The sequence below is a fragment of the Eurosta solidaginis genome, chromosome 1, assembly GCF_040869045.1.
Source record: "Eurosta solidaginis isolate ZX-2024a chromosome 1, ASM4086904v1, whole genome shotgun sequence".
Taxonomy (NCBI): Eukaryota; Metazoa; Arthropoda; class Insecta; order Diptera; family Tephritidae; genus Eurosta; species Eurosta solidaginis.
Window position 1 is genome coordinate 31,486,749 of NC_090319.1, and position 26,939 is coordinate 31,513,687.

Here is a 26,939-nt window from a genome sequence, read left to right on the forward strand (position 1 = left end):
AATTTGCCTTTTCCTTTTTTCTTTTATTTTATTGCCAAAGGAAAAAAGGGAAATGAAAAATTATAGAACAAAAAAGTATAAATAAAAACAATAAACCATTCTTTTTTATCCTTTCATATTTTTAAATTTTGTTTCGCTTTCCCCCACTAATCAAAATTACAACTTACAAATCTTTTAACCGCAATTTAGAGTCACATTTTTTGCTCACCGCACAAAAAATGGGGAATACACTTAAACAAGAAAACAAATTATTTTTTCCCATTTTAAAGACGTAATAAGGGAAAAAATAATAATTGAAGAAAAACTACCACCCTTTTATTTTTTATCCTTTTTTTTTCTCTCGACTAATCACAATGACAATGAAAACTATTCCTATAGATATTGTACTAAACACGTATCGAAATTTTTACTAAACATTTATCGAAATTTTTAATTCTAAAAACATAAATAACTAAAAGCTACTAACACACTAAAAAATATTTTATCTAAGCAAGAAGACCAAAGCTATGCATAATAATAAAATCCCTTTCTGTAAACCTAGCACTAAAAACTACATTTACAGCCCTAAAGGCAAAATTAAATTTTTCTTTTCTCACACTAGTTAGTAAAAACTACAAATCCTAACAAAATTTTTAAGTAACTTAGGAATTACTTTACTAACACACTAACAAGAATAACATCCTTGCAGATTCCCACTGCTGGCACCAGCCATCAGCGCCCTTCATATTTTCCACTATAAAGAACCCATCATAACCATCCAGGACGGAAATGGGTGGATCATTGGCGGATCATTCAAGCTGATTCACGCTATCAACCTCAAACAATATGCTACAATTACCATGCAGATGGAAGAATTGACAAGCCGGCTAATGAAGCGAACCGACGACAAGATTTTGGCTCAACTCTACATTAACCAAACACTAGAGCGACTCCAGGAATTAACGGGCAACACAAGCAAAGTTAGGAAAACCCGCTCAATCGATTGGCTGGGCTCAGCATGGAAATGGTTGGCAGGGTCACCCGACGCAACCGACTGGAATAATATTCTCCGCAGCCAAAACGAAGTAATTGAGAGCAATAACCACCAATATAAAGTTAATAAGAAGCTTTTTACGGCCACCCAAGACATCGTGAAGAAAATTGACGAGGTGATGGACCGCACAAACTATGTTACAAAGGAGAACGAGGCAACAGAATTTGATCAAAATGCACTGCACAATATCCTGCTCGTTCGCGAAGAGGTCAACGAAATAGTGCGGGCATGCCAGCTGGCAAAAAGTGGTATTGTCAACACAAATTTACTTGACAATGACGAGATCAATCAGGTGCTGTCGGAAATGGAGACCCTTCCGTACGAAAATATAATCGAAGCAATTGAGTACGGTCAACCGTCAGTATATACAAATGGGACACTGCTTCTCTATGTGCTCTCAATGCCGAAGGTAACAGCCAAAAAATATAATATGCTGATCACTCGCGCCGGCATATACGGACACAAACAGCTGGACCTACCGTTTGACAGGATGCTCGTATACCAAGAGGAAACTTACGGGTAATTGTATACTAATCAGTTCATCTACAGTATGCAGGTCAGACTCCTTATCAAAATTGGATGAAGATAGCTGCATACCACGATTACTAAAAGGGGGAGACGCTAGCTGCCAATTCACCAGGAGAAATGGATCGACTATAGAATTGGTAAACGACAATACGATATTCCTCTCGAATTACCAAGGCGTGATCAGGAGCAATAATTCCACAAACACCATCAACGGCATCTACGTCATCCAACTAAACAACGAAACTATCAAGATCGGTGACCAAGTTTTCTCCAGCAACCAAGCCATAACAGTGCAGGCTCTGCCTGCCATCCTTTCCAAAGTTAAAAATCATACAATGAAGATAAACCTGGAATATGTCCACGATATCATAATGGACAACGTAAGGTATCTGGGATACGTTAATGAAAAAATCAATTTGTCTATCATTACAGAAGCCCTAACAGTATGCGGAATAGTCGTGGCCGCTGCTATCCTATGGAGATGGTACACTAGAAAGCTAAACCTTCCAGAAATATTCGAACACGGGGCATATCGCACAAAGGCCAATACGATCACGAAGGACACATCTACATTTGAGCTTGATTACTCAGGAACTAGCCAACCAGCAGGGAGCCTTGACCACTCCATACCTACCATAAACCTTTCACGTTTTTCGTTTGATCTGCGGGACGCAGATCTTTAAAGGGGGAGGAGTAATCACACCCATATTCCCAATACCCCCAATGGCGCACCCTTTACTCACGTTGCCGTGCATGTGAGTTTGTTGGCCAATATAGAACTTTCGCTGACGTAGTCCACGCGCAAGCGAATGGTAACACAACACGATCAACAACCCGTGAGAAATGCAGCATAGGCAATATTGACGTGCACGCAAAACTCATCGATTGCGAAATATTTGATGGTGGTGGGATCTGCAACGTTAACATAAGTAGCGTAGAGTTAAAGGTTTCATGGGAAGAAGTAATTATGTTTAGAGTTAGTTATGATAGTGAGTGCCACCAGTGCACAATAAATTTGTATTGCGAATTTCAATTGAATTCTTGTGTTTGATTTAACCATTGGCGAACTGCTGGTTCGCCACAACTTTAATTTTTTAAAGGTTCCTATCCTGGGAACCGTAAGTTACATGATTTGATTATTGACGTAAATACTGCTTATCGTGGCCTTAGCATCGCCTTAGGGATGGTATAACTTAGCGATGCTAATTTCCGTGACACTGCCCTCCACCTAAGTCTGATCGTCCCGGTCAGACAAATCTCTCGATCTAAACGTTGCCAGCCTTTCCAAATGGACCACCTTCATTTTGGTTCGTGGTTTACCGATGGTTTGTATGCGGTACACTACATCGTTTATCCGTTTTACAACTTTGTATGGACCTTCCCAATTACACTGCAATTTCGGGGACAAACCTTTTTTACGTTGTGGGTTGTATAACAGCACCAAATCTCCTTCCTGAAAACCTTCTGAATTAATTGCTTTATCATATCTGGCTTTCATCTTGTCACTCATAATCTTTGTTCGTTGCCTTATCAGATCATGTATTTCTCTTAGCTCTTCTTCCAAATCACTAGTGGATTTCCTGACATTTCTCTCCGCATTGGCATCTATCCCAAACTTCAAATCAGCTGGCAGTCTAAGGTCATTGCCAAAAATTACTTTTGCAGGGGTTTGACCCGTTGTCTCATGCACTGCTGATCGGTAAGCCATCAAGAATAATGGTATGCGGGTATCCCATTCTTTATGGTACTTGTTCACTACTTTCCTTAAGTGCTCCTCCAATGTTCTATTGAATCGTTCTACCATACCATCGGATTGAGGATGCAATGCAGTTGTCCGTGTTTTTCGAATGCCCAATGACTTACACATTTCCTGGAACACAGCTGATTCGAAATTCCTGCCTTGGTCAGAATGTAACTCCATTGGTACACCATACCTTGCAACCCAATTGTTTATAAACACTTCTGCTACCGTTTCCGCTTCTTGATTTGGGATTGGGTATACCTCTGGCCATTTGCTGAAATAATCCATAACTACCAGTACATATTTGTTTCCGCCGTTGCTAGTAGGAAATGGACCGGCGACATCCATAGCGATCCTTTCAAATGGCGCACCTGAGTTATATTGCTTCATCTGGCCATGACTTCGTGTTCTGGGCCCTTTCGCTCTGCTGCAAACCTCGCAGTTCGCAATCCACTCAGTGACCGACTGACGGCAACCAACCCAATAGAATCTCTGTTTAATCTTCTCAAGCGTCTTCGTGATTCCAAGATGACCTCTGCTTGGACCATTATGCAGCTCGCTGAGCACATCAGGAATCCTCTTTCTGGGAACAACTATCAGTTTATTCTTGTATCTACCATCCTCACTCTCCCATACTCGATGAAGGCAACCGGATATCAATTCTAAACTGTTCCACTGTACCCAATATGACTTCGCAATGGGACTCTCTGCTGACATCTCTTCTCTGTTTGGTCTTTCATTTCGTTCGAGCCCTTGCATAACACGTGACAGATCTGCATCTTCTAGCTGCCACTTTCTTAGCTGTTCCTTGTCCCATTCATCTGTACATGTTATAGTCATTAGCCGGACATCTATAATGTCTTCTTTAGCCTCGGCTTTTGAACAGTGCTTTCATTCCAAACTACATGGTCTTCGTGACATTGCATCAGCATTTCCATGGGTACTACCTTTTCGATGCTCAATGGAAAAGTCGTAGCTTTGTAGTCGCTCGATCCACCGTGCCAATTGTCCTTCCGGATTACGGAACTGCAGAAGCCATTTCAACGCTGCGTGATCTGTCCTGACACGGAATCGCTGGCCGTAGAGGTATTTGTGAAAATGTTTAATGCACTCTACCAATGCCAACAGCTCTCTCCGCGTAACACAGTAGTTCCTCTCTGGTTTTCAAATCGAACGGCTGTAATATGCAACTACTTTCTCCTGTCCATCGACCAGTTGTGATAAAACGCCTCCTATAGCATATCCACTCGCATCTGTATCTAGAATAAATGTTGCTCCTGGAATCGGATATGCTAACATTGGGGCAGTGCACAAACGCTCCTTCAATGTTTGGAAAGCCACTTCTTGCTCCTTCTTCAATTCAAAAGCTTTGTTTTTTCTTGTAAGCTCATGCAGGCTATGGGCTACGCTGGAAAAATTTGGTACAAATCGGCGGTAATATGTGCACAGCCCAAGAAAATTTCTCAATTCATGTAGGTTCTGTGGTCTTGGCCAATCCTTTACAGCCTCTATTTTTTCGTTCGCAGTGCAGATGCCCTCTGTCGTTACCTTGTGACCCAAATAATTGACTTCCTTTTTAAACAGCGCACACTTTTTGGGACTTAACTTCAGACCAGCGCCAGCTATTCTCTGGAAAACTTCCTCCAAGTTCTTAAGATGTTCATCAAAGTTCTTGCCCAATACGATGATGTCGTCCAGGTACACCAAGCATGTTTTCCAATGAAGTCCTTTCAGTACCTGGTCCATGAGTCTCTCAAAAGTAGCTGGTGCATTACAAAGTCCAAAAGGCATCACTGTAAATTGCCAAAGACCATCACCGACACTGAAGGCTGTTTTCTCTTTATCTTCCTCCTTCACCTCCACTTGCCAGTAGCCGCTTTTCAAGTCCAGCGTGGAAAACCATTTCGTACCAGATAGCGAGTCCAGAGTGTCGTCAATTCTTGGCAATGGGTAGCTATCCTTTTTCGTTACGTCATTCAACTTCCGGTAGTCCACGAAAAACCTCATTTTTCCATCCTTCTTTTTTACAAGTACTACCGGTGAGCTCCATGGACTAGCTGATGGTTCGATGACGCCGCTGTCGCTCATTTCTTGAATTGTTTGACTCACAACTTCCCGCTTCGCCAGTGGAACACTACGTGGAGCTTGACGGATCGGCCTCGCATCTCCAGTGTCAATTTGGTGTTTCACAACGTTGGTGCGGCCTGGTTTAGAATTATCCTGGTCAAATATGTTCGCGTACTTTAGGAGCAGTTGTTTTGCCTTACTCTGATAGGCTTCCTCTAGCCCATGCGTCCATGCCGTGATATCATTTGAAGGATCAGCATTACTAGATGAAACGTATTCCAGGAGCTGTTCACAGTTAATAACTACTTCGGCCTCTTGGCATCTTCCCAAAATAGCTCCTTTGGTCAAATTGAATGGTGACTTGAACTCATTGAGTACTCTTACCGGAATAAGTCCATCTTGTTTTGTCATAGCCAGGGTTTTTCCTACAAGTATGTTCAGTGCTGATTTATTTGCTGCTTCGACAACCCACAATTTGTTTGTCCCACAACTCCATCTACCTTTGCCCAGATGACTGCTTCTGATTTTGGTGGTATTTGCTGACTCTCTTCCACCAGCACTCGTTTACTGCCGTAGCCTCTCTCGTAGCCGAAATTAAGTGGCACATCCATGTTCTTATATCACATCGTCTTGCTTTGCATATCGATCTTGATGCCTTGGTTGATTAAGAAGTCCACTCCAATTATGATTTCATCAACAATACCTGCCACTATAAAATTGTGAAGTACCGTGACGTTCCCAATTGCTACTTCACATTCTACTTCTCCAATTACCTGGGTGTCCTCTCCCGTGGCTGTACGTAATCTTGCTCCAAGCAATGGTCTTATCTTCTTGTTGACTAAATCTGATCGAATAATGGAATGGGATGCACCCGTATCTACAGTTAGTAAACGTTCTTTTCCATCCACATGTCCTCCGACAGTAAGATTGCTTGACCTTCTTCCAATTTGCGAGATAGAGATTATGGGGCATTCAATTGAGGGAGCCAGCTGTCGCCCCTTGCGGCTGACTCGCTTTAGTTTAACGATTGAGTGGATTTGGAGATTTGATCGTCTCGTTCAGCTCTGCGTTTACGGCCACCCACATTGTTGGAACTATTGGAATTGCTACTGCAATGACGTGCAATGTGACCTGGGTTACCGCACTTGAAACATTTCATAACTCCGGCATTTTTCTGTTGTGATCCCTTCAGAGCTTCCAAAATTGTATCTACCCACTCCGGCCTTTCTACTTCCACACGATGAGCTTTGTATGCTGGTTTACTCAATAATGACGCCGTTTCCTGAATCAATGCATGGGATACCGTTTCAGAAAATGTTTGCTTTGGGTTCGCGTATGTGGCTCGCTTCGTTTCGACGTCCCGTATGCCATTTATAAAGCTCTGAATCTTCACTCTTTCCGTGTATTCCACGGGTGCATCCGCATTTGCAAGATGAGCCAATCTTTCAATGTCCGAAGCAAACTCCTGCAAAGTCTCGTTAGCTTTTTTGGTAGCGGTTTGCAATTCTATTTGAAATATCTGTTTCCTGTGTTCGCTTCCGTATCGCCGTTCTACAGCAGCCATCAATGCGTCATAACTGTTCCGTTCGTACTCTGGAATAGTCTGTAAGATTTCGGCAGCTGGTCCTTTCAATGCTAAGAAGAGTGCGGCAACTTTATCTTCCACATTCCAGTTGTTCACTGCTGCGGTCTTCTCAAACTGTAGCTTAAATACCTGGAAAGGAACAGAACCGTCAAAGGATGGTGTTTTTACCTTTGGATTACTCGCTGAAACTGCTGGACGATTTAATTGTAACTGCTGAATCCGATCTTTCAAAGCATCCATCTCAGCTTCCATTTTATCTTGTCGTTCACTAAAACCCTCCAACTGCGATGATATGCGATCCTCTTGCGCTTTCAACTGCTGAGCCAACTGAGATATCATATATGTCTTCTGTTCTTCCAGTTGCGATGCCATATATGTCTTCTGTTCTTCCAGTTGAGATGACATTTGCGACGACATTTCTGAGATACGTGTCTCCTGTGATTCAATCTTCGCTGTTATACGTGTCTCTTGGGATTCCATCTGTGATGACATATACGTTTTCTGTTCTTCCAGTTGTGATGACATGTTGGTGGATATTTGTGATGACATTTCTGTTATACGTGCCTCTTGTGCTTCCAGTTGAGATGCCAGTTGCGACGACATTGATGCTACTGTCGATGTTTGTGCAGATATTGCAGCCAGTATCATGTTCAAGTCTGTGCTGCTAACCGTCTGCGATGTTTCGTTTTTCTCTTCAATTTTCGTTGTCTCCTTGCCATCAAGATGAAAGACATACTCTTCCACATCAATTCCTTCTGCTTCCATTGCCTCTCGTAGCCGTGCCTGAAGTTCAAGTTTAACGCCGCTTGTATTCAATCCACGGCTCTCCAACTCCTTCTTCGGTTGCTGGATCTTCAATTCACTGAACTTTGCCATGTCCTTGTTGTCCTCACGAATTTGCTGCAAATCCTCTTATTTGCAACCCTCTGCTAAGTTCGTATCGCTAAACTGTTTAATAAATAACTCCAATATGTAATAATACAAAATGGCCTTTATTCAAGTACTTCACAATAACACTTGTACTTTGCAACGAATAGCTTACTTAATAACCAAACTGATTGACAGCTCAAATGAAGCTCTACTATTCAAAATAATACTGCTATAGCTCGCTAGATAGCGCTTAATCCAAATCTCAAATCAAACTGAATTACTTCTTACTCGCCTGCCCCGCTTTTTATAAGCTTTTATTTAGTTTCACTTTTGTTGTCTGTAATGGAATCTTGCAAGTTAAATTTGATACACTTCCCGGTGTCCGATTGAGCTGAAATTTTGCACAAATGTATAACTCCGATGACAATGCAATATTACTTTGTTAGAATTCGATAAATTAATCGATAACACAGTTATCGGTAAAGATTTGTATTTACTTTGGCATAACAGCCTAAGTCCCATACAAACTCGCCGGTACCTATCCGTGGATTGTGATATTTGGACGTGATGAATCACGCGTGTCACGCGTGGTGAATCTCAACGCTTGCGAAAAGCGGAGACACAACCCTCTGTTGTATTTCTGTGTATAACCAACATAGCTAAATTTTTAAGGCTGTTTAACTCTGTAATCTTTTCTGTAATTTATTTTGCTTTTGGAAAAATTACCTATTTGAAAAAAGCTGGCTGAAAAATATTGGCATAACAGCTTAAGTTAAATCAAGAATGGAAAATCTTGGAAAATTTGAGCAGATGTGGCAATTTCACGCGTCCGTTGACCGAAATATTGACAATCTGCTGATCATCGCTAGGAAATTAGCGACATTCCGTCAACTAAGCAGGACTTTAGCAATACTACTGTTATTATTTGGCCGCTCAAACACACACATATTAATTGTGCATTAAATATAAAATATACAAATACACCATAATAATTTACACGGCCAAAGCCATAATAATTTACACGGGTTATCAATTCTTTCTCTGATTCAAAATCTGAACTACCAGCGCTACCGTCAACAGCTCAGTGTTATCATTGCCAGTAGCGCAAATAACACCAAACTCGTGCCTGACACACAAAAGTCGTTTCACTCAATAGCGCAAGTAAAATGTACTACGCACTCACTACTAAGTAGCGTCAAAAATTCGCTTGGAGTCATTTCGTCAATGAGCTACCATTGAGCTGGCACCGCATTGGCGCTGGCGCCATGCAATTTACATCACTAAACTTGCGCGAATGCCCAGGCTCATGACTTTGTTAATGCAGATGGTGAAAACGAACACTCAAAGGAATGCAACCTTGCAAACAACAGCCGTCATTTTCAAAGTGTAAAAATTCTGTGATACAAAGAACGCTAACGCGGTTAGGCTCTTATCGGTAAGTGTTGCATACTTTTCTGCGCACTTGATTTTGTTTTACAGATTTTTGGCGATGGAATTTTAGCTAAGCGAAAGTTGGAATATTAGCCGTGTTTTTTTATACACGCGTATAGGTTTACGTTTGCGCGTGAAAAAAACGCCTATCCTCGCTTACATAATGCTTAGGAGACCCATCTAGCGGCAGTGGTTAAACAACTAGCTACAGCTACAGCGTGTACCGAAAAGCGGAGACACGACCCTCTGTTGTATGCCTGTGTATAACATATAGCTAAATCAGTTGCGATGAATTGTGGACACACATAGAATACATAGAATTAGTGTAGGGGGTGAAACAAAAACACATATTTCAGTTACATCTGCGTATAATGCGTATTGGAATTTATTAGTACACATGCGCAGCAACTTCAGAGGTGTATTTAAAGTTTGGCGCTTAGCAGTCCATATAAATTATAAGCGTATAGACGTTTACGTGTAAAAAAAAAAAAATACGGCTATTATTTTAAAACAGATTTAACACACAGAGCAGAAATCTGCAATGAGTAGTTGTAAACTGAACATCACATAGGCCAAGTCACAATAAAATATGATTTTAAGTTAGTTAACACTGTTTGACACAATTTTATATGTGCTCTCTGTCAAAAGCCGAGTTAGGTCTTTAGCAGGTATTCGAATCGAAGAACTTGACTGTTCAAAGTTGACTTCGAATAAACCCTGTAATGTTGATGCATTAAAAGAGATGGATAGAATGAGAAACTTTACAAATAACTAAGTAAAGTTTACGTAACTAATTTAAACCAGGGATGCACTTTAACGTTAAGCTAATCGTTTATCAAAAAATTTCCGCCGTTTCCGTTGAAACACTTCGAAATATTATCGATAAAGAAATTATCAAGATAAATTGTATCTCGTTTTTAACCAAAACGAAAAGCTTTCGTTAACGTTAAACACGTTAACGAAAACGTGATACTTTATGTTTGAATTGTGCTGGCAATGCTATAGCCATGGTGAAGCCGTAAGGTGGCAACAACGAGCGCACATACACACACAAACTCTATGTAATTTGTTTGTGTAATTCGTTGGTGGTAATGTCAAAAATACTCTGAGAAATGTTCGTACTGTCAAAATTCATGAGAAAAGTTGCAATCAGCTTGGATAATGCTTTCACCTTTAATGACTCCGCCATCAATCAGCTTTGCCAGCATAGTTTGAAATTAATAATCAACATAAACGATTTGATTTCGTTTTGATATGGCAGAAAACGAAACGAAATCATTTCGTTAATTTGACGATCTTCACGTTAATAAACGAAACGAAATGACTTCGTTTCGTTTATTAACGTTGATTATCGTAACGAAATGATATCGTTTCGTTGGTTAAGCATGCCTGATTTAAACAATATTTTACCCTACTAAAAATTAAAAAAAAAAATCATATTTAAATTAAATTTAAGAAAAAGGCTTTTCTAAGAACAAGCTTCTATTACTTGTTAATAAAACGAACTAAAAAGTAAAAAATAAAATTAAAGAAAAAAAAACTTTTTTAAAAATAAGCTTTTATTATTTTGGTTAATAAAATTAACTAAAAAGTAAACAATAAATTGACTCTAAAGAAATATAACACTTCATAAGTTCATTGTAAGCTTAAACGATAATTAGGCTTTTTCGTCTGCGACAAAAAAATTTTATATCGTACATAATTATATATTTTTAACATTAAAACTTTACACCTAAATTATTAAAGCTTACAGTTTATATCACAGTCCTAATTGTTCTAATAAAAGAGTGTTACATTGCGACAGCAAGAAAATGAGATCCTAAATGTTCTTAATTATACCATCAAAATTTAACACGTTTTTTATTAGAACAATTTCGACTGTGATATAAACTGTAAGATTTAATAATTTAGGTGTAAAGTTTTAATGTTAAAAATATATAATTATGTACGATATAGAATTTTTTTGTCTCAGACGAAAAAGCTTAATTATCGTTTAAGCTTACAATGAACTTATGAAGTGTTATATTTCTTTAGAGTCAATTTATTGTTTACTTTTTAGTTAATTTTATTAACCAAAATAATAAAAGCTTATTTTTAAAAAAGTTTTTTTTTCTTTAATTTTATATAGTTTACGCTGCATACTTCTAGGCTCTTCGATTTCCAGAACGTACTAGTTAATTTCGGCTACAAAATCGCCAGCCACAACTACGTGCACAAATTATTGCTCTCTCTTGTGACAACTCAGATAAGATATATGCATGTGTTTGTGCATTGCTGCTCCGCTGCTCGTATACGTACATATGTGTAGACGCAATTATTTATTCGTTTATGTAGATACATAATGATTGAATTATTGATGTGAATGTTTGTAGTTTACAGTCTCTCGCGCATACATAGGCGTATATGTAAATGCATCTGTGTGTGACATCTTTCGGCTGCCTTATATATGTGTATACATGATTTGATTATTGACGTAAATACTGCTTATCGTGGCCTTAGCATCGCCTTAGTGATGGTATAACTTAGCGATGCTAATTTCCGTGACAATATATATATGTATACAGTGTATACAGTGTATATGACTGGTAACCAAGCATGAAGTTCGCGAAATTACTACACCTTAGGAGAAATGGGTGAACGAGGAAACCGAGAGTATAAATGCAGCGCATTCGCAGGCATGACTAATCAGTTTTGATTTAAGCACGCTATTGGTTGTGAAGTATAAGTGTTATTGTGAAGTAGTCTCAAAGTAGTATAATAAAGACCATTTTGCATTATTGAATATTGGAGTTATTTATTCAACAGTTAAGCGATTCGAACGTTAGCAGAAGGTTTGGAATAAGCGGAATTCCCTAAATTCGAAACAATATAGATTTGAGCTAGTGGATGGAATGTTCATCTATGATACGAAGGAACGAGTGAACAGACCAACCGCCGGGTTAACGCACTGAGGATATGATGGGCTATTGTATCTTCTCCTCAAAGAGTTCGCATATTCCAGGCACATTACCGTCAAACCATAATCTCAAAAAACATTTGCGTGACCTTCGTCAGAAAAAGGAGATCTCCTTTGAGGCTTTTTATTATCTTTTTTTTCCATTGGTAGGGTCTTTTAAGTGTCGCCTCCTGAATATGGGATTTGGATTTTTGTCAACTTCTGTTGCGTATAGAAATATAAAAACTATCACAAGAAATAAGCAAATGTTTTGAAGAAAGAAAGTCTAAGGTTTATAACGACTGTTAGCGATTCTTTTTACCGCGTTTCGTTTATTAATACTCAGAATAATAAATATGAAAAAAAAAAAAAATAAAGCACGCTTTTGAATTTTTGTGAGCTCAGCATTAAAGAAAATATTCATAAGAAAACAGATATATAACAAAACAAGTAAATGTGCGTAATTTCGGGTGTAACCGAACATTATATATTCAGCGTGAACTTCAATTGTACATTTCATTTCAGATAAATTACTTTTCTACATAAACCGTGGCACCGCCCGTTTAAAAGAAAAATGTCTCCGCATTTCCTCTTACAGTAAAACTTGATAAGTGAAATATCATTTTTTCAAAACTATTTTTTGCTAAGTTATAGCTTATTATTCTAGTCTACGACGCTTTTAATCTTGTTTTATATCTACGTTGCCGTGGTCTATAACCGATCCCGTCCAATTTTACTAGAAATATTTTCTGCTATAAGGAAAATATGTGTACACAATTTTATTACGATCCGTTAATTTTTCTTCGAGTTATCGCTCCCGAAACATAGAAAATTGCTTAGTCATAAAAGGGGCGGTGCCACGCCCATTTTTTAAATTTTGAAGTTTTTCCTATTTATTGTTATAAACCCACTTGGGAAATGAAATACCATTGATATAAACCTCTTTTTTGAATATATATAGCTTATTTTGTTCGTCCACGACCCTTTTAAAAATCTATTATATAAAAGTGGGTGTGGTCCTTAACCGATTTCGTTAACTTTTCTTCAAAGTATTCCTTATAGTAAATACAACCTCTCTGCCGAATTTTGTTACGATAGGTTTAACCATTTTTGATTTATCATTAATAATATTTGTAAAATTGATTTTATCCCAAGTGGGCGGTGCCACGCCCATTTAAAATTTTTTTTTTAATATTTATCAAGAGTCAATATCAATCCACACGTCAAATTTCAACATTCTAGGTGTTTTATTTACTAAATAATCCGTTTTTTTGTGTTTTCCAAAATGTTATATACATAAACAGTGCGCGTGGTTATCATCCGATTTCGCTCATTTTCAATACCAATATATTCTGGGTCCAGATAAGCTCGTGTCCAAATTTTCATTTCATTTCATTTTCATTTCATTTATTTACTGACAGTATTAGCACAATAAGATCTTGTATGATCTTTTATAGTGCAACAATGGTTACATAATAATGAGTATAATTTATTAAAACTTAAAACTTAAAAATGTATATATTATTCCATAAAGTAATAAAAGTGATAATATATAAGTTTCACAAGAATTGTGACAAGGACATTTTGCAACAATGATTGACTAAGTAGCTAAACTCAGATTCTAATTTGTATAAACTTTACCAAAGAAAGAAAATATAACATTCTTAAGGTTGCTTCTACTTAAGCTATTGCGAACCGAGTTGGGGATAGAGTTCCAAATGAGGATAGCATTGACAAAGAAAAGTCTTGCAGAGTTTAAATAATTGTAGCTGGGCACGATCAAGTCACTTATGCGAGCAGATCTAGAGAATGTTAGCTTGTTATATAAATAAGTAGGCATTTTATCAGCAATCACACGACACAAAAATATACAGTTCCTAGCCTTAAGATACTGAGATATTTCACAACCCAAGAGACTCGTTCGCCACACTGATATATGATCATACCTAGCCAACCCGAAGACATACCGCGTGATATGATTAAAGGCGACATCAATCTTATGTGCCGATTTTGAATCTAATTTGCTGTATATACAATCCGAATAGCAGATAGTTGGTAGCATTAGTTGTATAGCAAGCCGCTTCCTAATTCCAAGTGGGGTGAAGGGGGCAGACATTCGTAGATTACGTAGAGTGTAGTAAACTTTACTGATAACAGCGTTAATATGATCATCACAAGAGAGATTAGAGTTAATAAAAACCCCCAGATTCCTTACTTTAGACACGTACTTAAGGCACTTATAATTGATATATAAAGCTGGTAGATTTGATGAGTTAATTTGCCTTTTAGATATAGGTAGCACATACGATTTATCACTATTAAGGGAAAGATAATTTTTTTGCGCCCAAGACGAAATAGCTGACAAATCACTATTAAACTTGGCACAAAGTTCAGAAACTTGCGCATGTGTTCCAGACATATAAAGTTGAATATCATCTGCATAAGCATGCATTTGAGCATACCTGCAGGTGGTAAATATGTCATTAATAAATAGGCTAAATAATAACGGTCCAAGTATAGAATCTTGGGGGACACCATTTGATAACCTCTTAAGACTAGAGACTTGCGATCCCACCTTCACTCGTTGCGCTCTACCACCCAAGTAACTCCTCATGAGACCTAAGGCAGAGTCCCCAAAACCAAAATAAGACTTTAGCTTCATGCACAACAACGTGTGGTTGACAGAATCAAACGCTTTGGAAAAGCCGAGCAGACACAACATAGTTATCTTGTTACTATCATAGGGCGCCCGAATATCATCCAAGATTTTGATTATTGCAGTTGAACAGCTATGCTTTGCTCTAAATCCAGACTGGAATGGGGAAAGTAGATTGAACTTGTCAATATAAGCATGGATCTGTTCTGATAACAAGCTCTCAAAGGTCTTCGACAACGCAGGAAGGATGCTTATGGGACGAAAATCACTTAGGCGGCAGGCGGACTTATTTTTAGCTACAGGAAGGACAGATGCGATCTTCCAGACATCAGGAAAGCACGAGGTTGTGATGCAGTGGTTGATAATGTGGGTCAGGGCTGGCAGTATCTGTGGAAGAACAATTTTTATAAATTTTACAGGAATACCATCCTCACCAATAGCATTTGAGCGTACCTTAAAAATGCATCTAACCACATCATGCTCCGACACAGCACAAAATTCAAATTTCTGGGAAAAATTCACAGGACAATGTATCGGGTGGGTGATTGGGACATTGGAAGAGGTAGCATAATTAACGAATACTGCATTCAGATCTTCAGGGTCGAGCGAGCAATCAGGATTGTCTTTAACATGTACACGAAGACTTTTCAAGTTACGCCACAACACATTATTAGGAAGTTCACAATTTAACATTTTTCGAAAGTATGCCTGCTTCTCATGTTTTATAGTAGCAGTAGCTACATTCCGTATATTCGTATATGAACGCCAGTTTATATCAGTGTGATTCCGTTTCCATACTGCATAGGCTTTGTTACGTTTACATATTATGTCACGAGCAGTTTTGTTGAACCATGGGCACGATCGAGATTTTCGCTGAACTGTGCGCATCGGTACATGAGCATTATAAAAAGATAACAATAAATTATTTAAAAAGTTTAGCTTGTCATTTACCGATGGCAAGCTCCAGCAATAAGTCCAGTCTACCCTAGACATCTCAGTACTCAAATTGTTAAAATTGATCGAGCGATAGTCAGGAAAACTTGAAGGAACCGAAACTAAATTGCCATGGTCAAAAGTAATGTCAAAGGAACAGAAAATTAAATCATGGTCAGACACAAACGAAATTTGGTCGAACTTTAAGACAGAAGACAAATCAGACACAATAAAATAATCTAGTAGACTGGGAAAACAATTATTCCCATATCTGGTCGGTACAGAGGAATTTAATAAAGAAAGACCAACACTAGACATGTCATCTAAAAGACGGGAGCTATACATATCACGTGATAACATATTTACATTAAAATCACCACATACTATTATTTCATCATAATCAACAGCTATTACAGACAACGTATTAAAGAAATCCTTTACACTAAAACATCTATTGGGATTGTACACACATGACAAGAGGACTTTAGACAGGGGACTGGACACCTAAACCAACAAGTACTCAGTTGTAACTCCGCCTGCATGGGATACCATGCTCGATTTTAGATATTTTTTGCAGTAAATGGCTACCCCACCACCCTTTTTATTCATTCGATCATTTCGATACATCATATACCAATCTATCTCAAAGTGCGCATCCTTTATCTCATGCCTAAGCCATGTCTCAATATTTACTCAAGTTATCGTGTTAACGGACAGACGGATGGACGGACGGACGGACGGACATGGCTCAATCAAATTTTTTTTCGAGACTGCTGATTTTGATATATGGAAGTCTATATCTATCTAGATTCCTTTATACCTGTACAACCAACCTTTATCCAATCAAAGTTAATATACTCTGTGTGCAAACCACGCTGATTATAAAAATTTAATAAATATACATAAGTATATACCCAGTAAACATCTTAAGATATTTCTCAAGCCTATGGAAAAATCATAGTTTTCAAGTTGATATCAAAAACAAAACACATTCACCCTCCCAATAAGATCAACTACTTATACTTCGCAAGGCGATAACAGTAATCGCAGAAGCATGTTGTTGTTGTTGTTGTAGCGATTAGGTTACTCCCCGAAGGCTTTGGGGAGTGTTGTCGATGTGATGGTCCTTTGTCGGATACAGATCCGATACGCTCCGGTAACACAGCACCATTAAGGTGCTGGCCCGACCATCTCGGGAACGATTTATATGGCCACATTGAACCTTCAGGCCATCCCTCCCTCCCCACCCCCAAGTTCCATGAGGAGCTTGGGGTCGCCAGAGCCCCGTCTGTTAGTGAAACGGGATTCGCCGCTCGAAAGTGAGGTTGACAATTGGGTTGGAGAAGCTATATGTTGCGCTACACAACCCCTTGAATCCCATCGCAGAAGCATCAAAGTACAATACATCCAAACCCAGGGAAAGGGAGAAGAAAATCGGTCGCCAGCTGTCCTTAATAGGGTTGGATTAGAAATTATATTCTTCCAACAACTAATTTAGCAGGAATTCGGCATTTTCAGTCGATATTTGCAGTACTGATCGGAATCATTTGCATTCCGACAGCATTAAAATAATGTGATATAAAATTTGAGCAAAAGGCAAAACAAAAATTGGAACAATGACGGATTTAAAACCAATTATTTCCAATAACCCAATACATGGTAATACGTTCCAAATATTGTTACCTTAAGCTGGGAGCAATGGAGGATCCTCAGCGGGTTAGGGGACTCAGAATATACCCGCGACAGGACAGTTACGGCTTGTCGTAAGAGGCGAATAAATGCCAAATTATTCAAGGGGTTGCCAGCGCAATATATAGCTTCTCCAACCCCATTGTCAACTTTACCTACCCCTCGCGAATCCTGTTTCTTTAACAGCCGAGGCGCTGGCGACCCCTAGTACCTCATGGATTTAGGGGTTGGGAGAACGTTATGGCCTAAAGAGATTCATGTGGTCATACCAATTCGTTACCGAGATGGTCGGACTAGTACCTTAATTGTGCTTGTTATCGGACCGTACCGGATCTGCATCCGACAAAGGATCATCAACATCGATAATACTATCCAAAGCTTTCGGGGAGTGTCCTTATCGCTATAACAACAACAAAAATAGCAATGGAGAATTGGAAAGGTGTCCTTTTCAACCTCCTTCAAAAGAGTGGTTCCCAGGCTCGTCCGTCTGTTATGCTAGCCAATATGTCGTTTGGAATCAATTGGCATTCCATTAGCATATTCAAATGAAGTTAAAAAAAATCATCTCTAAGGTGGCACCACCAAAGCCAACAGCTAATTGCCGTGCGAAAAAAACAAGTAGTTGGTAGCATTAATGAAGCGTTATAAATTACAAATAATTTATCCATGTGTTGATTTTTTCATTAAAATACTGCAGTATTCGAAATTTACACTTGAGTACAATTAGAGAATCACGCAAAAATTTTCTCATTGTTGAGAACCCAATGATTCACCGCTGTTGCGAAACAAAGCCTGTCGTAAGAGGCGACTAAAATACCGGATTCAAGGGGTTTGTGTAGCGCAGCCCTTTCAGGTTGCCAGCGCAATATACAGTTTCTCCAAACCCAATTGTTAACCTCACCTATCCGTGGCGAATCCTGTTTCATTAACAACCGAGGCTCTGGCGACCCCAAACTCCTCATGGATCTAGGGGGTGGGAGGGCGGTATGGCCTAGAAGGTCGCATATGGTCTTAACAAATCGTTCCCGAGATGGTCGGGCTTGTTACCGGAACGTACCGGATCTGCATACGACAAAGAACCCTCGACTCGATAAAACTCCCCAAGGCCTTCGGGGAGTGTCATTATCGCTACAACAACAACTTGAGATGTACGTGGGTTCTCAACTTCAGCTCTAATGTGACTTAAGCCTAAATGTTAACTGGGTACTCATTATTTATAAAAAATTATCATGCCAGATGAAGGCTTTGGTTCCAGTTTCTTTTCTTTTGTTGCTGAACTAATTCTTTTTGCTTTTCGGTATTGAGCGGCTCTTAACATTAAAAGTGAATTTATATTTGGCCTTACACGTAAAAATCTGAGCAAACCGTCATCAAACATTCGAAATAAATATGTATGTACATAAGCTTTTTATATACTGAATACTTATGTATGTGGTTATTTGAAATTTTAAGAATTTCATTTACCAAGGCCACATGGGTTTTGCGAGGTTTTATCGCTGATTTCAAGTACCATGAATACATGTACCCAAATATGTAACACAGAAAGCAACTTTAACTTTGGAATATGAGAGCAAGTATTCCCAACGGGGACCTCATGTGAGGGGGTCCAATAAAGCTTAAGGGCCGAGTCGGTTGTTCACCATGGTCTAATATGGCAGGCGTTTGTAAATAAAAGTTTTATCTGCGCCAACGCACTACTAGATGATGAAGCCGGCATAGATAAGCTCTTTTACAATAATTAACTAGAAAAGCCATACGATGACTGCACCATGCTTTGCGCTTTAGCGATGAGAAAAATCGTGCTGCTTCGGAAAAAAATACGCTGCCTAAAATTGAGATAGTTCTACTGAAGATTTCAACCCTGTCCGTAATGCCACCGGCATGTTTCGAAAGAGTTTAACAATTAGGTGTGTGAGCGAATGGATGGAAACGCTCCGGCTCGAAAAATACTGCTTCCACACCAACTTTTGGAAGCGCATAGGAGTTGTTCTAATTTGGTGCTCACGGTTGGACTATTTTCTCATTAAACGAAAATAGCTGGCATGGCTTGATGCGCAATGGCACCAAATTATAATGTTGCATGGCAAGTCAAACATTAGTGTAGTGCGTCATTATATGTTTTTTTCAAACCTTATAACATTTGGCTAGGTTTGCAATGCTATTGTTGTAGCGATAGACACTCCCCAAAGGTTTTAAGGAGTGTTATCGTTGTTGATGACCTTTTGCCGGAGATAGATCCGCTAACGCCAGATTTAATATGACCCCATTGAACTTTATAGGCCTCCACTTTACGAGAGGAACTTGTCTCGCCTGTTAATATGTGTATGATACATTCATATTTGTCACAGGATTTCCCTCGGGTAAGGTGTGAAGCTAAAAAACTTTGTATTGTGCTTATCAACCCCTTGCATCCCTGGTTTGGATTGTTTGTTTCGGATATAACCTGCGGGGGAAAACAAATTAAATTTTTAACGAAAAGCCTTATTTAGCGGCATACTTTTTTTTTTTCATTACCAAACCATTTCAGTTTTGCTAATCATCTCAGCTTAAGCGGCCAATGTGGCAGGTTAATATCTAACTAGTTGTTGTTGTAGCGTTAAAGACATTGCCCGAAATTTTTTGGTAGTGTTTTCGATGTTACCCCTTAGTTCCATGAAGAACTTTTGGGTTGCCAGAAAAATGATTCGCCACGGGTGGGGAAGCTATAAGTTGGGCTGACATCACTTTGAAAGAGTTGCGGTAGTTTAATCTGGAGTTCAACTGGGAAGGTCCAGAAGACATGTTTAAAACACGCTTGAGGGATGGCGTTGCACTCTCCTGTTTGTGAACTTGTGAAGTTGGGAAGAGCGAAAAATCCCTAAGTCTGTCTTAAGGATTGCTTTTGTCCTCCCAACATGAAGTGGTAAAAAGTTTTGTGCGAAATAAAAGATTTTGAAGGAACATGTGAAATGGAAGGATAATTTAGAAAAACATTTCGATTTGGTACCTGGCACTATGGTCATAGACCACTGTCATTAATCCCAAATCCGAAAAAAATCAAGAGTTGCGCTACACAAGCCCTTGCAACAATTTGATATACTTTAATCCCCTTAAACCTGGTTTAAGTCTAGTCAACTTTAACAGTAGCTTAAACTGGCACTGAAAAACCGTCCCTTGGAGTTACAATTATTTATTAAATGCCCTTATCAATATCGCCATATAGCAAACCTTTTCAGTGACCCAATCTTTTTCACCACAGTGAGATACAAATGAAACAAATCTGAGCAGAGATGAACGCAAAAGGAGACAGACGCAAAATAAAATATCCAAAGTGAGAAACACCAGAATCAAAATATACGCAAAAACGTAATAAGTGATACTGAAGTAATGTTATGTGTAAACACAAGTTTCCATTGCCATTTCTTGTGTCAGCGCCGACAGAAATGAACCAGGGATGATAAATCGATTTTGTACCGAACGAGGGAAAAAATGTACCAAATCATCCAAAAATGTACCAAAAGTCTTCGGGTGTGAATTTGAACCAAACTAGAGCTATATTCTGCTTCTTTATCCAAAAACTGTTTTTAGTCAGGAAACTTTCTAACACAAATTAAAGGTAGTATAACAGGGAAATATGATTTATGAAGAAATACTTTTCCAGTAAAAATAATAAAAGACGTTTATCGATTGAAGCGTACAATTATGTACATATATAAAAACATTTCTTTATTGAGTACCAGTAAGTAACATAAAATTAAATTTAAAAAAAATAACAGCTGCATTCAATGCAAAAACATTTCATAAAAACATTTCAGGTACAAAAGATTTGAATTCAGGTATAAAAGTTGACAAATTGTTGCCTATATCTATACTAATAACTCATGTTTCAATGACTACAATAACAGTCCTTCTTCTTCTAAATTTTGTATAGAAAATATCCTTTCTACGTTTGTGGATGAATGTGGAATAGACAATATGCCTTGAACTACTCTATAAATATTGGAAAACATTTACGCATTTAATTTATTTTTAACTGATCTTAATTCTTCTCAAAAGCTGCATATATTTAAATTCTAGAACTTTGTAAGGCTCTCATGCACTGCTAAAGCTCGAAATTAAGAATTAATTATCTCTATTTTATCAAATGCAGATTTCGGAAACAAGTCTATAACTAAATGCACAATACTATTTGTTTTATCGCTTAAAATACTTTCTGGTGAAAGCTTTGCAGCCCACAACAAAGTTTTATTATTCAAATTTACTTTCTTTAATAAAGTACTACTAAATTGTATATAAAATTGTTTAGCGCAACTCTTAAATATGTGTACGTCGCCTTTTTCGAAAGGGTTTTTTGATAGAATGATATCCACATTAACACCGCAGTAAACTTCATCTGGGGTTAAGTGATTTTCGTATGAATCAATATTTAACATCAAAATAGGACTGGAAGATTTCTTTTTTTTTTTTTTTATTTGGTAATAAGTAAATGTATGCAAATATCTTCAGATTCTATATTCACATTATTTATTTCATTTAAAATATAAGAAAGAAATGTAAAATATACTTTATAAATAGGACTTTGAAAATTTTCAGATATAAGATTAATATTTTGATTACTGCTTCTATTTTCAAATACGTAAAGATTAAAATAATACTTGAGGTCATCCCATTACTCAAGAATTCTATCTATGACTGCTTGTCTAGAAAGCCACCTTGTGGGGGCGTACTTTAGTATAACATATATTTCTGTACCGAAATGTTCTTGAAAACTCTGAAATTTGAAATGTGACAAAAACATCCATTAACATGCAGATTTGGAACAACTTTCTTCAGCCTTGCTTGCACTCCGCTTTTTTCTCCCATCATAACCGAGCAATTGTCGGCAGTGAAACCAATCATTTTTTCAAGTGGTATTGAATGGTCTTTCAAAGATTTAATAACAGCATTAAAAATACCCTCCGTGCTACTGTCGGTCAAAGGTACCAAATATCACTTTTTATCAAAAATTCGAATCGAAACTGCCAAATTTTTTGATATACATATATCATTCGTTTCATCTATTATTAGAGAGTAATAATTCTTCTGACAAAATGCAATTATGGATTTATAATTTTCTGGCCCTGTTATTTGAGTAATTATTTTCTGTGTTATAATTCTATTGATGCAAATTTTTTTCACAATTTTAGAATCACTATGCGGCCGCCGTGGTGTGATGGTAGCGTGCTCCGCCTACCACACAGAAGATCCTGCGTTCATGCCCCGGGAAAAGCACCATCAAAAACTTTAGAAACAAGTTTTTTTCTATTCGAAGAAATTTTTTCTAAGCGGGGTCGCCCCTCGGCAGCGTTTGGCAAGCACTCCGAGTGTATTTCAGCCATGACAAGCTCTCAGTGAAAACACATCTGCCTTGCAGATGCCGTTTGGAGTAGGCATAACACAAGTAGGTCCCATACCGCCAATTTGTAGGAATAAAGAAATAGGAGCACGACGCAAATTGTTAGAGAAGCTCGGCCTTAGATCTCTTCGGAGGTTATCGCGCCTTACATTTTTTTTTTTGGTAATTCTATACGACAGCATGACACTGCTAATACGTATTCAAAAATACGGAAGACGCGTATTAATTTGGACAACAACAATCCGAAACAGCAAAATAAAAATTTTATCTCTGTCCGGAGATATTTGCAGCTGAAGTTGGCGATTTTCGTGTGGTTGTTGTAATGCTGATGTACCCACAAAAAAAATTGTGAACATAGGTGCTTTGCGCGGATATAGTGTTGGTCTCAAAACCGGTGTTGGACCCACCCAGGGTAATTTTTTATAAGCGCGGCCGAAGGCCGCCAATGCAGAAAGGTGTTATGCGCAAAAATACTATGGATCCCCCCCCCCCCCCCCCCGGTTTCGGAGCGCTCCGGGGCCATTTTTCGGTTTTTTGGAAATAACTTTTTACAGAAATAAAATTTTGAATTTCCGCTCTCGGATTCGTGGTCCTGGGAACAAAACGCGTGTTGAGCGTTGTGAGCTAAAGTAAACAATTACCAAAATTTTAATTTTTTTTGTACATTTGTACATGCTGCTTTGCAAATTGACTTGAAGTGTAGTGCTGTATTTTACAAAAATGTACCAAATATGTCAATTTAGTACGAACGTACTTAAGAGAAATGTACCAAAAGAAGTACAAATGTACCATGATTATCATCACTGAGATGAACTAGCAAACAAAACAAACTTCTCGTTCTCTGAGAGCGCGTGAAAATGTGCATATTTTATATTGGCCATAGATACCATCATGCTCAAAATCAAGTTTGGGCATTTCTGAATAACTTTGGGGTATTTTACATGGTAAAGGTTTAATTTATAATTTTCACCGAAAACTTACTCAAGATTGTCAAATGGGATATCAAAAAACTCGAATTTTTGCCCGGATTACAAATCCGAAGAAAAATAACTATTTTTCACCCGTGGAAAATTTATCAGTGACAACACCTCTCATCAAAGGGCTGCACACGAAACGGGTTTTGGTAGCAACTTTCGATTGGTGAAAAAGTCAGCTTCTTAGTCTTCGCATTGATGTAAATGGATGCATAAAGGTCAGGTTTTTGTGGAACGTTGCAACATTCCACTTTTGACAGCTGAGATAAATTGTAAGTATACGTATTGGTTAACGCAACATGTATAATTAACAGCCTTTTGCGGGCGACAACGCAGATACTACACCAAGTGATCCAATTTCGTAATTTCTTATAAATTTTTTGCGTTTTTTATTGTATGTGGATATACATATGTATGTACATAACCGTTTTGGTCGCATTAAAGTTAAAAAGGCGCTAACAGTTCATTGTTATCTTATGGCGGTGCCAGCGCAACAAAGCAAAGCAACGCAATCGAAATATATTATTTCATATTTTTTCACTTATCTACCACAAAATATTTCTACAAAACTTTGCCTTTTTTATAAACTTTAATAAGTTTTTATCACCTTACTTGCTGATTTTTTTGAAAATAATGAAACCAAACGGATTTCTTGGAGTTTTTTTTTTTTTTTGGGTAGTTTAGGCAACTCTATAGCCATCTGATGTTCTTGGAAACGAATGAAGTTTTATTTACAATCCAATGAACTTCAAGACCCATTCTTGGAAACGAATGAACTTTTGTTTACAATCGAATGAACTTCCAGGACCCATTCCTGGAAACGAATTAAGAGAGAATAAAAGTTTCGTATCAGGTCATCATTGGCTGCCCTTCCACCCACTCCTTATTTCATACTTTTCTTTTTCTTTGTTTTTGCCGCATGCCCTTTAACGCTTTTTCGGTGGTGTTGTATGCTTTTTTTGTTGTGTTCATAAATGCCACCGAAAAGGTAGTCCGGAAATAACCCGAGAAATATAATATTTGCAAGAGCTCGATTGACGCCGAGCGGGTGTGCGCGCAACAACAATGCTCTATGAAAGCTAGAAAAAAGCATGTTTGTATGTACGTAAGGGTGCCGGCCGTTCTTTCTGCAATAACTTGTATGAAAATATTCTACAAAAATTGCTTAACTTTTAAGTGTTTCACCAGCAATTTATGAACATTCCTTTTTTCAAAGGAAAATCTTTCACAACGCAACTGCCACTTACTTACGTATATGACGTTTCACTCAATCCGGGTAGCACATTAACTTTCTTTGCCTGGGTTCACTGCTACGATTGTAGTTGTATTTGCACTGTAATGGGCGATGGCTAGACAATGAAAATTGATTTTCATATCGAATTGATTTCTTAACCAATATACAGATATTTTTCTTTATATTCTTGTATTCCACATTAGCAATACATAATTTTTTTCAGTTTTTATTTTTTCATATTGAAGTTTTGCATATATACACACACACACAAGCACTTATATTGCAGGCCTTTGCCAATGCAGATAAATCACAAATTTTTTCTTGAATTTTAGTTTGCATGCAAAGCTTGGATTTTCTCCTTTTGTTTGTTTTTTTAAGGATATTTATAGTTGATAGATCTTTATTTAATGCTTAAGGCAAGTTTAAACCAAATTTCACTAATTTTCAGATTGAAAAACTATTTCGACAAGAAAAACACACAAATGAAATGAACCGACCGATGAAGATAAAGAAAAATCAAGTCAACTTTTTTCACCTCGGCTTCTTTGGGGGAGAAAATACATACGACATCTAATTGGAAGCACGGTTGCCAGAGGCTCAAACGCAAAATTACTTAAATGATATAAATAAATTAACCAAAAATTTCAAATTCCCTGTAGGAAAGCGTCAAAAGTGAATTGACAGATTCTTCGCTGATTTTGGCACGGCAATTCTGCCGTCGATAACAAAACGACACTAAAGTGTAAAATCGGAGAAAACATAATTTTTGTTTGGGAAATTAACATTGAGGCCCTGTTTTTGGAATTGTGCAGTTTAGGGGCGCACCCTAAAATGGGGCCTTTTTTTGAGTGAGGTATCAAAAGACGCGTATTTAAGTTTACATCAAGAATCCGAAAGCGGAAGTGGGGAATATTTTGATAAGGTGCCACGATTTTCCAACTTTTTCTTCGAGGGGTGGCGGGGGTCCTAAAAAACACAAAATTACCATCCGCAACTATAGGAAACTCTTAGTTTATGAAATATAAGCTTTTTAATTTCCAAATTTAGTAAAATTTCAACTTCAGTCCTGCACTTAAAATTCGGGTCGCACATGTCGATAGCGGTATCAAAAGACGCGTATTTTTGCCAAGATTCAGAATCCGAAAGCAGAAATTATATTTTTTGTCTCGTTTAAAAGTTATTCGCGGAAAACCACCTCGGTACTATTGTCGTTTTTTTCGTTGTTCCAATTAAACAAACGAAAACATATGAAGGTTGTGAATAGTGTTGCCAGCTCCGCAACAATATCTTTTTATCTTGGTAGAACATTATAAGGTGGTGGCACGTCGACATAAATGCAAACAAACATACACTATCAATGTATTTTGTTTTTGTAATTCTCTGAGTAATTTGAAATTAATGTATTTAATTGGAACAAGTGCAGAATACATACATTTGTCAAAAAAAAAAAATAAATAAATAATCGGACTTTATTGGTGCAAATGAAAGGTTTGGGGGTAATTCCATGTCAAAAGGCGAAATTATGAATTTTTCTAATCAAAATATCTCCGATACTAGTGGATGGATTTCAAAAATTAAAAAATCGAAAAATAACTTATAAAAATACCTTTCATCAGATGTATATATATCTTTAACTTTTCTAGTCTTTATTTACCAAAAATTTGAAAAAGCTCTTTTTTGCATTCGTGAACTAACTGATATTACCTTATAACTCTTATGTTTATTGTTATGTTAGCCGATCCAACACCGGCTGCGCCATTCACAGTAATTCTGCGTAGAACACCTTTCTGCATAGGGGGCGAGAAGAGAAGAGAATAGAAGAGAAGAGATGAGAAGAGAAGAGAAGAGAAGAGAAGAGAAGAGAAGAGAAGAGAAGAGAAGAGAAGAGA

General features: G+C 37.8%; 1 protein-coding gene across 4 annotated transcripts in view; it reads right to left on the reverse strand.

Moving 5' to 3' along the window:
- The window catches only part of Mhcl (Myosin heavy chain-like), a 373,469-nt gene extending 347,921 nt beyond the window's left edge, over positions 1-25,548 (reverse strand). Inside the window, exon 1 of one of the 4 annotated variants that reach the window (XM_067784376.1) lies at positions 25,314-25,546. The gene's annotated coding sequence lies outside the window, so the exon portion shown is untranslated. Of the gene's footprint in view, positions 1-25,063 lie in introns of all 4 variants that reach the window. The other 3 variants (XM_067784369.1, XM_067784360.1, XM_067784384.1) reach the window with 3 other exon arrangements.
- Positions 25,549-26,939: the final 1,391 nt, after the last annotated feature.